This window comes from Indicator indicator, chromosome 25, assembly GCF_027791375.1.
Source record: "Indicator indicator isolate 239-I01 chromosome 25, UM_Iind_1.1, whole genome shotgun sequence".
Lineage (NCBI taxonomy): Eukaryota > Metazoa > Chordata > Aves > Piciformes > Indicatoridae > Indicator > Indicator indicator.
The window spans coordinates 12,362,447-12,375,887 of NC_072034.1; positions in this window are offsets into that span (position 1 = coordinate 12,362,447).

Here is a 13,441-nt window from a genome sequence, read left to right on the forward strand (position 1 = left end):
AAGCTTGTACCCATTGTACACATTGCTCCTTGTCTTATTACTGTGCACCACTGAAAAGAGATCACCCACCACTCAGATATTTATACACATTGATGAGATCCCCTCTCAGTCATCTCTTCTCAAGACTAAACAGCCCCAGGGCTCTCAGTCTCTCTTCACAAGGGAGGTGCTCAAGTCCCCTCATGGCTCTCTGCTGGACTCTCTCCAGCAAATCCCTGTCTGTCTTGAACTGGAGAGCCCAAAATGGGACACAGTATTGCAGGTGTGGTCTCACCAGGGTTAATCTACAGTTTTCTTTGAAATAAAAACTATTACACTTTTCCCCATAGAAATTCTTATGAGTGGAAAAAAAAAAAAAAAAAGTAGTTCCATATCATAATGCTTTAATTTAGGTAAAACTGTAGACTCATTGAACTTACAAAGATACAGAACCTCCATCTTTGCAAATTTCTTTAAATTAACAGCAGTGCTTTGTTTCTGAACAACTGCTATTTATTTCTTCTGAATAAATATTATTACTCATATCCTGTCTTTGGAAGACACAAATAATCGGTGTTTATAAACCTTGGGTTGTGAGGAGCAGTTTACTGCTTCAAGATGCAAACTAAGAAGTTTGGCTTCTTAGCCACAGAACAGAAAGCACACATTCCACGTGAGACGTAAGACCTCAGTCTGAAATCAATTACCCTGAGATCAATGCTCCATAGCAGAAGCCAGAATTTAGCCCAACATTTTTATAAAAATCCATACATTTCAAAAGCTAGCACAACCACTAGGTCTGCATGAAAACAGGAATTCCAACACACATTAAAGAAAAAAAAAATAAAGCAGCATAATTAATACTCCAATGGGTAAACTCAATAAGCCTGCTTTTTAATAACAATTGGCAGCCAGCTTAAACTAAACTCATCTTGCACATGCAGGGTAACTGGGACTCCTAAGGCATGGAAATCTTCACAGGCAAAACAGCTTAGGTATCTTAGTAATACAAAATCACAATTATTTGCCTCCACCACTGGATGTTAGTTCATCAAGAAACTCAACAAAAAATACTGTGCAAAAACTATTTTAGAAGTTTCACTTTTATTATTAAGGAGCCTTCAGCACACCATAAAAACATGGTCAGAAAGGCACCGCTTATATTGCTGTATCAACTTAGCCCGAAATCTGTAGCCATGCAGTGGATGGCAGGTTACTACAAAACCCAACCAACCACAACAACAAAACCCACACCAAATGAAAAAACAACAACAAACAAACAAAACCCCAGCAAAACAGCAGGAGGTATTCATAGTTTTCTCCCTTACATACAAAAAAGATAATTAATTTTGAAAGCAGATTTCTAGGCAATTAATCCTCAGGAATTAAAACTGAAGGAGATAATCTTAAATAATTGTCCTAGTAGCAGCAGTGAAAGCATAAGATATATGCCAAAGGAAAAGAAAAATATATATGCAATTTAGAATAAAAATTAAGGCATTTTTTGTTTACACAGGCAATCAGCTTGACATGAGAAAGCATGATTCATGTCTAAAAATATTTCATCTGTAATAGCACAAAAAAAAAAAAAAACAGAGTGATACTTTATTTCCCATTGTTCCTTTTTTGATTATCAATATTCTCCTTGATGAAAAAGAACACAAAGACCTCTGCTTCCCAAATAAGATTCAAGCTGGAAAGTCTTTAACAAGCATCCTTGGAGCCATACACACCTGTTACCCCCCCCCAAGCCTACTCCTTGTCTGCCTGCCAATCACCACATTATTTCAAAAGTATCTACATTCAGAAATATGCAAAGTACATAAACAGTTTCTTATGAATACATTAATACAAACAACCATGAGGGGAAAAAACTAAATCACTTTTACTGGGGGGGGGGGGGGGAGGGGAGAGAGAAACCAAACATTTTTCCTCCTCCAAAGTTTTCCATCTACATCCACATTAGAAATCTTGCCAAGTCCAGATAATGAAAATTGTATTTTCATTTGGAGGCAGAGCCTCCAGCCAATTTCAAACATCAGCATTATTCCTGCAAGGCAGATTTCTATAGATTTTTAAGGACATACAGTACCTTTCCACAGCTTCAGCATGTCACAAAGCTAACTTGGCTCTCATGCAGCATATTAATGCAAATAAATAATCACATGCTAGACCATGTGTACTGTGTATTTGTATTTTATGTACTATAATCCCAGACAGGTGGCCAAACAGCTGCCAAATTGTAGCAACTGAAAACACTTAGTACTGTGTACTACAGCAGATTATGTCAAAACCCAGCTATTTCTCTGTCTCCTAGGTTACAAGGCTAGATGATTTTTGAGCTGATTTATCTCTACATGAATTATGAATTACCTATAGAAGTGACAATAAGGCAATGCAGAAACATAAAAGATAATCCTCATTTGCCAGATCCAGGAAGAACCTTGAAAGGGAAAAATATACAGAAGAATGAGATGCTAAATGTTCATTTGTCACAAGGACAATATCTTATGGCAGAGAACAATCCAGGCAAGGGATAAATGAAAGACTCAGAGTCTTTATATAACAGGATCTGAACTTCATACTAAGAATCTTGCTATTCAGCAACCTTTTCCAAAACTTGACAGGGTGGGGAAAATCAAGCCCACTAGTCAACAAGTGGGAAGTCAAGAGTTGAAGTTCAGTCTGGTTTAGCAACAGATGCACAAGCACACCCCACACACCGACCTATATGTGAGATTCCCACAGATAACCCTTTTGAAGGACTCAGCTAAGCATTTGCCCTCTTCCCTTTCCCTAAGCACCATGTCCTTGTGGGAGCCTTGTTGCATTTCCCCTCGAATTTCAGTAGAACACTGAATCTATTCCCCACCCTCTCCCTAGCAAGTCCCAATTAATTTGACTTCTGTAAAAGGAAAAGACTGCCTGGCCATTTTCAGAAATCACTTCCAAAAGTCATATTTCCCAAGGCTAACTGAGACAAAAAGGCTGAATGACAGTAAGATTTACGTTGTTTATCAGATTATTTCCCATTCTTCCTGGCCATGCAGAGAGCAACTAGTTGTGAAACATCCAGAATATCCCTCACAACAGGGAAAACAGCTTTGCTGCATCATCCACTAATTTTATACATATCTCAGAGGAACATAAAAATAAATCTAGGTGCTCCCACTCTCAAACAAAAATCCCAAACCCCAAAAATCTAAATCTTAAAGCCACCACAGCAGGAAGTTTCCAGCTGTTTACCACTACAAAAGACAAATGTTTGATAGTTTACACTGGTCAAGAAGAATCAACATGTAGGTCTTCAGGGGCTGCAGAGCACCTGTCATAATGGCTGCAAAGCACCAAGCAGCTTATTCACACATTTAATAGTACATTTATATTGCCTACATGATGTACCTGACTGTCTGCTGACAAGACATCCAAATGGTCCTCATGTTTTCAACAGCTACCAGAAAAGCCTAAAAACATTGCAAATCACAACTGTGATGAACCATATAGTAACTCCCCAAAATCCAGAATCTTAAGTCTATCCCTTGTGCATAACCACCTACCAAGTTAACACAGAATCTAAGACACAGCTCAACAGAATTAAAACTAATGACTGAATAACAACCAGCATGGAAAGGATGGCAGAGTGGCACCTCTACTAGGCCAGACTCAAAGTGAACTTCATTTAGGACTGGCTTCAACACAAAACTCTCAATATAAATCTGCAGATAGCTTTAGTACACTTTTATTTCACAAACAAGATGCACACACTCCTACCCACGCACCATTAACAAGACAAACGTGCCAAAGACTGGGCAGCAGTGCCCAGAGGCAGCTGCTCCTGTAGAACTCCCAAGAGCCATAAGAGTACTTGCAACAATGTCCCCCTTTTATTCAGCTGGCATCCCAAATCCTGAGGAGAGATTTATGTGGGTACCTACAGAGATGCAACCACAACAGCAAGACTGCACCCAGCAGTAGCATCACACACAGCCTTTTTTTTCCTTGTTTTTTATTTTTTTTCAAAAAAGCCTTACTTCAGTTTAATCAGACCAAAAAAAAAAAAAAAAAAAAAAAAAAAAAGAGTTAAGCAAGCTGGCTTGAAAATGAAATTAGTTACACATACAGAAATGCACTGGCCAAGATCATGGCAGAAACCCATTAACTGTAACAAGGCTTCTAAGAATACAAAGGTGGGCTTTCATAGGCAGCACCTCAAACATACCAGTAAATGTCACTATCACTCCAATACATATAAACCATAGCACACATTGTAAAAAAAATTCATGTTAACTGACAGTTCTTTTCAAAGACATTTTCCCAGGTGATTTTCACAGCTATAACTAATTCACAGTGGCATCTGTAGAAATAATGGTGAATTAACTTTTTCTAAGTTACTGTAAGCTGATAGTGAAAAAAAAATACTTGACCTTGTAAACAGTAAAGAATCAGCAGGTATGCTCAAAAAGAAGATACAAAGCAAATCTTTGATTCCACAACGTGAGGGGAACAAACCAGATAATCCATGCAATTTATGGTATCTTATAAATTACACCAATCATTGAAAGTTATAGAAATCAAAATGACGAATTGTCAAAGCATGTATGTAGTCCTGGCCGCATCATACTTCAGAAGTTTGATAATTTTATTGCTGAGCACACAGAAATTGTTACATTGGATCAAATCAGTGATGTACCAAATCCAGTAAGAAATGAGCTGAACTCCTTCCATGAATATTTGGTAATCTGAACATCCCAAATTTGCTCCGAAACCTCAATAGCTAAAGCTGATGAGCCCCAAAACAGGTAAGCTTATAATTACTTAAAAACTATTAACGTTCTGCAAAAAGCTTTGTGGCTGCAGCAAGCTTCTTCTGGACCTTCCCGTATGTCATCCTATTAGCAGGCTCTCGTCCCACTGCTCTCTATTTAAAGATCCCCTGAAACCTTCTCTTCCCTCAGACGGGAATCTCACACACCCACCCCTCCTTTGTACCAGCACTTCTCCTTCCAGGGTGTCAATTATTGGTCCTCAACACGAGTTCCACATCCCAACAAGCCAGAGTAGGGAGCAATTACTCCCCGTTTTACACAATAAAAGAGCAAAGAGAGGTGAAATTAAATGGTAAGAATGCTGGTGTAAACCCAATCAAAACAAGCAAACAAATCCAGCACCCACGCTAAAGGAAGTAGGGCACACAAACTATGTCATTCATTTCCATAGGACAACCCTCGATCTCTAAGTTATAAGACAGCTTTATGGAAGCAAAGCCTCTGAAAGGCTTCTGTGACTATTCAACACAAAGATGCACAAGCAGTCTGAAGTTTAGGGACCTTCTGAGGCAAATGTTCCTCAAACCTGAGAAAAGGAAAGAGTTTATCACTGAAAGCACCATACCAAATAACCGTCCTGCTCCCAGAACCTCCTTAAGCAACTGATCCTGTTCACTGTCAGAGATGGAGCGAGGGGAAAGGGAGGAAGCAGATCTTGGGTAAGACCTATTACATAGAGTTTTGTAGACTTACATGTAATTTCATTAGGATCCTTGAAATAAAGTCTTGTGGTTACAGTCGCTGACCCAGATCCCTCCTACAGTACTCCACATAGAATGGCTTCACATCCCCTCTCAATGAGATGAGGTTTTCATCATACCCCTAATAAGAGCGACTGTTATAGTGATCTTTAGATCACCCTTACATTCTCCAAGCTTTCCCCAAATCAGTGTCCACGCTTCTGCCTCATTTCAAAGCTGCGGTACAAAACGTGATATTTCATTTTTAGGACACAGAAATACCTGAACTGCTTTGAAATTTTATGGTTTAGAGTGTTGGGTTTATGAGTTCGAGAATTCTTTAATGCTTACACCCCTCTATCTCTGGGCTCAACTTCATTTCATGCTATTTGTCTTCCCTAACTAGGAAGCTCTCACACACTGATCACGAAGTGCCAAAGAGCTTTAGCATTAAATTGCAACAAAAGAGAATAATTATTATAAGAGAAATATTATTAGCATATGGAAGACAGCTTGAAAGCATGACAAGAGGTGAACTCGGCAGACAGAGAACCCTCCTCACAAACTGTTTCTAAACTGACAGTTTGTAAGGTTTAGCCGTCTTTGCTAAAGTTAAACGGTTAAAAACAAGGCACAAGGAACATGACAATGACTAGTCATAAGGGAGGAAACATGTAGAATGAACTGAATTATTTAAGTGGGGGGGGGAAGAAAGGAAACATGAAAGAACACATTCAAAAAGGCAAGAGATAAGCATGCACACCAGAGATAACCCGGTATAACATTTCACAAGCACGGTCAAGTATAATTAAAATACGCCAGACCTTAGCCACGGTGCAAGCAGAGCAGGGCGCTGGGCGATTTTAGGGCAAAAGGAGGGTGCGTAGCTGAAACCGGGGCGGGAGGCTGCAGGCCCGGCGGGGATACCCCTCCGCCAGCACGGGAGGAGCGAGCACGCATGACAGCCAGTGACCAGCACGCCCGGGCTGCCATGTTCTCCCGACGCCCTGTGTAAACAAGGCGCTGCCCCCGCGGCGCTGCCCCGGCCGCCGCCCCACCATCGCCGCGGCCCGGGAGGGGCCCGGCCCGCCAGGCCGCAGCCGCCCCGGGGCCGTGTTTACACTGACAGCGGCCGGGAACCGCCCGCTGCCGCTGCCACCGCCCCCAACGCCCCCTTGGCCGGCGGGGCGGCAGCCGGGGCGCAGACCCCCAAGGGGCGGAGTGAGAGGGGAGCCAAGGAAGGGGGAGTGGGGCGGCCCGGCCCAGCGGCCGCTCCACCGCACCCAGTCCCGCGCCCCACGCGAAACCGAAAGTGCAGCTGCGGAGGGAGGGGTAGGAGGCTGCCACCAGGGCAACCTCCACCCCGCCACCCCGGGGCTGGCTGGCACACCTCAACGGCTACCCTTGGGGTGGGGAGCTCTGGAGCCGCATGCTCCCTCGCCGGGTGGCTGCCCACTCACCCCCTTCCCCTCTCTTTCCCTCCCAGGGCTGCCTGTCAGTGCCCGTCCCACCCGCCTCAGCGGCACGCACTGGCGCCGCGCCCTTACCGTGCCCGTGCGCCCGGAGGCCGCGTCCGTCGCCCGCTTGGGCCGGGAGCAGGAGGTGGTGGGCGCCGCCCGGGCAGAGCGAGAGCCGGGGCCAGGGCCGCCCCGCGGCGGGAGGGGCGGGCGCAGCAGCGCAACCTGCCCGGCCCCGGCCCGGGCCCCCCCCGCCGCGCCGCCGCCTCTGCACATGCTCGTGCCGCCCGGCGCGCGGGGGCGCTGCGGGCATGCGCGGCCGCTACGCGCGTGCGCGGGGGCGCGCTGGGACCCATGCCCTGTCCCGGGCACGAGGCTGGCCTCGGGGTGCAGCTGTCTGTTGTGGGAGCCTTTCCCGCGGCTTCCTGCACCCTTCCCTGGGGCTTCGAGCATTACCTGGAGCTTCTTTCCTTTCCTGCGGTTTCCCACCCTCCTTCTTCCTAGGGCTGGATTGGGTCTTCGTATTCAGAGTTGAAGAGAGTCAATGTGCGTAACACAGAGCACAAGGCTGAGGGGAAAACTTGTGGCAGATGGGATCTTGGTGACCCTCAGCTACCACCCTGCCTCGGAAAGAGGAGAAAGAGTTGCCTGCTTTCAAAAAATCCCTCCCAGCTTAACGAAGAGATGTAATTATTTCCTGGAACTCGTGAGGGTAGGTGAGAGGGTGGCCTGTCTGTGTGTCACAGAATCGCATCCAGATGAAAGAGATCATCCAGTCCAACTCTTGACCCAGCACTGAAGGATCAACACTAAACCATGCTCCTAACTGCCAGGTCCAATGCTGCTTAAACACCTCCAGGGACAGTGACTCCACCACTGCCATAGGTAGACTATTCCAATGTTTGAGAACCCTTTCAGGAAAGAATTATTTCCTAATATCCAGCCTAAACCTCCCCTGGAGCAGCTTGAAACCAATTCCTCTAGTCCTGTCGCTTGAGACCAAGGAGGAGAGGCTGCCCTCTCCTCTTGTCTACCTCCCTTCAGGTAGTTATAGAGAGCAATGAGGTCTCTCCTCAGCTGCTTCTTCTCCAGACTGCACAATCTCAGCTCCCTCAGACACTCTTTGTAGGTCCTGTGCTCCAGGTCCTTCACAAACCTCATTGCCCTCATTGAGCATAATTTTTTAAATTAGCCAAATTCATAATGCAACATTTGTTAGTCTCCTGTCAACACAAGATATATGTCATCATCAGACTCTGCTCACAAACCAAGTACAGGATCCATCTAGCCTGGTCTGACAGGTTTGGCACAGAATTAGTCTTCTCCTTCACAAATACTGAACTTTAACCGTTATATATCCTTCTTTTGCACCTCATAGTATCAGAGGAGCTTTAGCTGAATAGGACATATTACGTTTTCATTACAGACCAAAAAAACCCAAACACATTGTCAAGAAGACTTTCAAAAAAACCACTTGCCCGGAAGGAGCTCTACAGGCTGAAGGTTTTCAGCTCGGAAGGAGCTCTACAGGCTGAAGGTTTTCAGCTCGGAAGGAGCTCTACAGATGAAAGGTTTTCAGCTCGGAAGGAGCTCTACAGATGAAAGGTTTTCAGCTCGGAAGGAGCTCTACAGGCTGAAGGTTTTCAGCTCGGAAGGAGCTCTACAGATGAAAGGTTTTCAGCTCGGAAGGAGCTCTACAGGCTGAAGGTTTTCAGCTCGGAAGGAGCTCTACAGGCTGAAGGTTTTCAGCTCGGAAGGAGCTCTACAGATGAAAGGTTTTCTGCTTGGAAGGAGCTCTACAGGCTGAAGGTTTTCAGCTCAGAAAGAGCTCTATATGCTGAAGGTTTTCATCTCAGGAGCTCTACAGGCTGAAGGTTTTCAGCTCAGAAGGAGCTCTCTAGGCTGAAGGTTTTCAGTTCAAACTGCTTTGGGCCCCCTTGTGTCTGTGCACTGTAAAGTCTGACTCGCTCCTTTGTAACAGGAACCCTGGGCACTGAACAGCTGTGCACAGGTGACACAACATCAGTACACACGCTCTTCACCTTCATCCGTGCAAAAGGACTTCTCAGCTACCTCAGGTTCCATCTGACCATCCAGCTCTACCGCTCCCTTGGCACTCCTGTTCATCTCCTTCTCCATCACATCTGATTTCCAATCTTCAACTTCTGCCCTTGGCACACTACCACCATGTGGGCAGGTGTTTTCCCCAGGGATCAGGCAAACAGCTCACTATCAGTAAAGGTAGCCCTAAAGACATCAGGCTTGTGCCCTGAAGCATTGAAAGAGTGGAGATTCTTTCCTTCCAAGACCACGTCAGGCAATATTAATAATTGATGCTGCTATCAGCAGCCTCTTACAGAAGTGGCCACTACTGAGCTGTAAACTTAAACTTAGCCATCACTTTATAATAATAACACACACCACAGGAAAACAGAGGTCTTACCACATACCAAACCTGCCAGACATTTAATAAGGCAAATATTTAGCTGTCATCAATTACAGAATTTGCTATTAGTTCACACTGAGCAATATGAAATTTCAGTTTTCTCTCTGCTCTTTAGAAAATGAGAGCTACAACTTCTAGATCTTTTATCTTTACAAGGAAGTCTCAAACTACATGGGGGGGGGGGAAATATCATGTATTAGCAACAGAGCTGATACCCATGTTATTGCTAGAGGTTACAGTGTTGTAGTTAATGTTCTATCATGCAAATTGTATCAACAAAAGTGTAAAGTTAAAGTCTCATAGACAGTGGATAATTGAAATTCACCTTTTATAGGCCTTGGGCTTAGATCTGAGATAGCAGCCACGAATATAAAATAAAGAGCAAGTCAAGAAAAGGATTTTGGGAGGAAAAGATTAGAGGGTTCCCAGCAAAAATTGCCTTGTAGATTGGAAATGGGTCTGGCTGAGTGGGAGTTTTAGCCCTCAATAGAAATTCTTTTGCAGCCTGGCAGAGGTAATTGCTGTCAGCTTCATCATCAGTCCTCGATTAGCCCTGACTTGACATACACACTTTTAGCTATTTTTTTCTTCTTCTTTTCATGAGTCCAAGTTAATATTCAGAAAAATGAGAAAACCCTCTGGCTATGCTCATTTTCATGGAGAAGAGCAGCAGACAGCTTCTTTGAAGACAGGCCTACCATCAGCTGAACAAAGCCATATAAACCAATGCTGCTTTGTACATCTTGGTAGCTCCTTCATGAAGTCACCAGGCATGGGGTGACATGGCCACCACTTAGTGGTGCTCTAAAGATAGACTTTACATGGCCTCTTCTGTAATGCTGGTGTTTGTTTCCTGATACCTGGCCTATGCAGCACTCTGTTTATTCAGGTTTTCTTCACCTTCTGTTGGTCATGAGACATGTTGGTCATGCCATGAGACAAGTGTTCCTGCTGCCCTTAATCTGATTTATGTGGCTCCCACTTCTCATTTTCCCTTCCAACTAACTGAGCTGTGCAGCTATTTCCAGTGGAAGTTCAACAGCACCTCTCCAGGAAGGAGTCTTGGCAGGTGTTCATCTGACCTATGCTGCTCCACAGAGAAAAGCAGCCTGGTTTGGGAAAATCACAATGGCATCTTCATTTCTTTCTCTGATGCTGCTTATTTTTGTTTGGTTGGAGTTTTTGTTGGCGTTTGGGTTTATTTTTTAATGAAACTAGATTAACTCTTCATGTGTAAGAGTGTATTTCTCTTAGGAACAGTTCTTTCTGGTTTACCTTAAGCTAGTTGGAAGGCTATGCTGAAAAGTTAGTAAACTTCAAAATGGAAAAAAAAAACAAGGCCACCAAGAGATTTGGATCAGTTCAGCTGGATGTTTTTTGGAGTTATTTAAGTGATTCAGCCCTTGTCACCCACCCATGAGATAGACTTGCAGTCAGTTTGCTGGGACACTGCTGAACTGCTAACATGGGGTCAGCAGTTCAACAGATGCTTCTCTGCCCCTTTGCACACAGAAAGCTGGGGGCCACGTTGCATTTTAAAAGCTGGTCCCAAAAAAGACTGCAGCCTTCTCTAATTCTGTATGCTGAGCTTCCTGCCTTTGGTGGTTCAGATGGAAGGGCAAAGTTACACTGATTCAGACCCAGAAGAAATAAGCTACTGAGGGTCCTGTGATCCTTCTGTCAGCCTGTCCATGCTGTAAACCATTATTAATAAGTAGCAGTAACTCCACAGGTGTAATTAGGGTTTTTTTCCTTCCTAGGATAGGCTTGCAGAACAGACTAATGTGTAAAAAATCTAGAGACAGAAAACCAGTAAAAACTGTTGATAATTCCTAAAATAAAGATGTTGATATTTTTCTTTGTGTTTTTTCTTTCTTCCCCCTCCCTCCATTAACTTTTAATAGCCTTCATATTGTTCTTACAGAGTCCTAGAAAACTTGTGAAGTAGTCCAACATCACTAAATTAAACTATGATTTAGCCTAAGGAAATGAGGTTTTTTTGAGCCCTTAGCTATCTGTGTGTCCATTTATCTCTGTCATTCATTCCCTTTTGACATTAATGGTCAATTTCAGGTCAAATTCATAAGAAGGTAGAGCTCTCCATGATTAGCTCCTACAAGTTTCAAGAATACAAGTGTGGAAGCAGACAAGACCAATGCCAGTGTGCATCCTCACCAGAAAGCAGCTATCTTTTATGCTGCCCTACAGGAGCCAGATGATGTATCAGTAGCTGTGTACCAGCTACAGTGATGCTATTTCTTGCCTGACTGACTTTCTCCCCTCTAAAAGAGAAGGCATTTGAGCTATACAGAGATGTGGTGGAAAACTGGTGGCACTGTGGGAGTAGATGATGTGAAGAAGGCCTGATGGGGCAAACAGATCACTCAGACCACAGAGGAAACATCTGGGATTAGAAATAAAGGCAACAAGGGAACTTCTGCATAGACCACAAATCCATGGTGAACCAAGCAGGTCAGCAGAGCTTGCTGTGTATAGCTGTGGGAATCTGTGAAATACATGGGTACATCCTAGAATGCATCCCTAGGAAGTCCATCCTGGAAAGCAAATTTGTGCTCACACTTTACAGGTGCATTCCTGCCTGAAGGGCAGGAGGGAATATGCCCTCCTCACCCCAGTCTGGGGATCAAGTTCACTTGACATAGACAAGCAAGGAGTTATTTTTGCAGGGATATGGGACCTGTTTTGAGGTCTATAGAGCTGATGATTCACATAAATCTATTGCTAAGGACAAATAGCAGATAAATAAAGATTCCATCTGTGAAAAATTCTGGATCTGACAGCTTTAAGGCAAAGTTTCAGACTTGTTGCCCTCCAATGCAAGGTTTCTATGCAGTGAAGATGCATGGCTAGTGTCAGCTTAGCTCCAGCTCAAACTCCCAATCTACCCTTTGATTTTATCCTTGTTGTGGGCTACTAAAGCAGCTTACATTTTACAGTAAAGTCCTTTAAATTGCATGTCTAATCCTAATCTTTTGTGAATTCATTCTCCTTCCCTTATAGTTTCTCCTTAATGGCACACAAGTTCGAAGAAAAGAAAACAAAACCTCAAACCAAAACCCAAGCACAACCCCTCCCTCCCTCAGAGCTACGGTGCTGCTTTGTTTGTGGAGTAGGTAAGGAGCTTCTGATCTCAGCTTTGCAGGGCTTGTAACGCCACTAATTCCGTGGGAGTTAGGCGATTAGATCAGCAGAGCAATGCAATGCTGAAACCAGCCTGTCAGGGGCAGGGTTTTACCCTTAAATCCATTTGTGTTGCTTTTGAGAAAGGAATGGCATGGATATAAAGGAAGAGAGCCTGTGGCAGTTTGCTCCTGCATTGGAGATATATTTTAAAACTACAGCAGTTGAAATATTTTAGAAAGGCTCTAAGTAAGTGTGAAAGAGGACTTCGACCTCATTTTCACTCAAAAAAAATACATAGGATGTGCATGGCATATTGATTTTTAGTTTAGATGTAGCAGAAAGCAGAATGCTCACAAGGGACCCATCTAACACAGCAAAACTCTTGGGAAACTGATGTTTTGGGAGAAGAAGTTTCTTACAGAGTCTTGTTTGTTTTCAACTTTTACTGTAAGGAAGAATTCTAGAAGAAATTTCTTTCATAGCATAATATTTCAGCATTGGAAACTACTTTTCATTTGGGAACGTTTGAGCTCTGCAATCAGTAAAGGACATTACCAGAGCGAGGATCTCTCAGAGCTGGTGTAGAAGACAAGATTCTGAGAAGAGACATGCTGAAAGCAAAGGAGCAGGGGATGGGATGGAAATAGGACTCAAACCATTAAGGTTTTTCTCATAAAGTAACAACTTCAAACACTTCAAAGTCCTCTCTTTGTTTAGGCTGAATACTTTGTGTAACCTCCTCCTGCTGCTGGTACTTGTAATACGTGAACAGGGACAAGACTTTACTGATTCTGATTTTTATAGAACTCCATGAATCATTTAAATAGCAACAAAGACATTCACACCCAGCCTCATTGTGTCCCCATTGGCAAGAACTGTCAAGCCTTGAACAGTTGCTCCAGGTTTGGC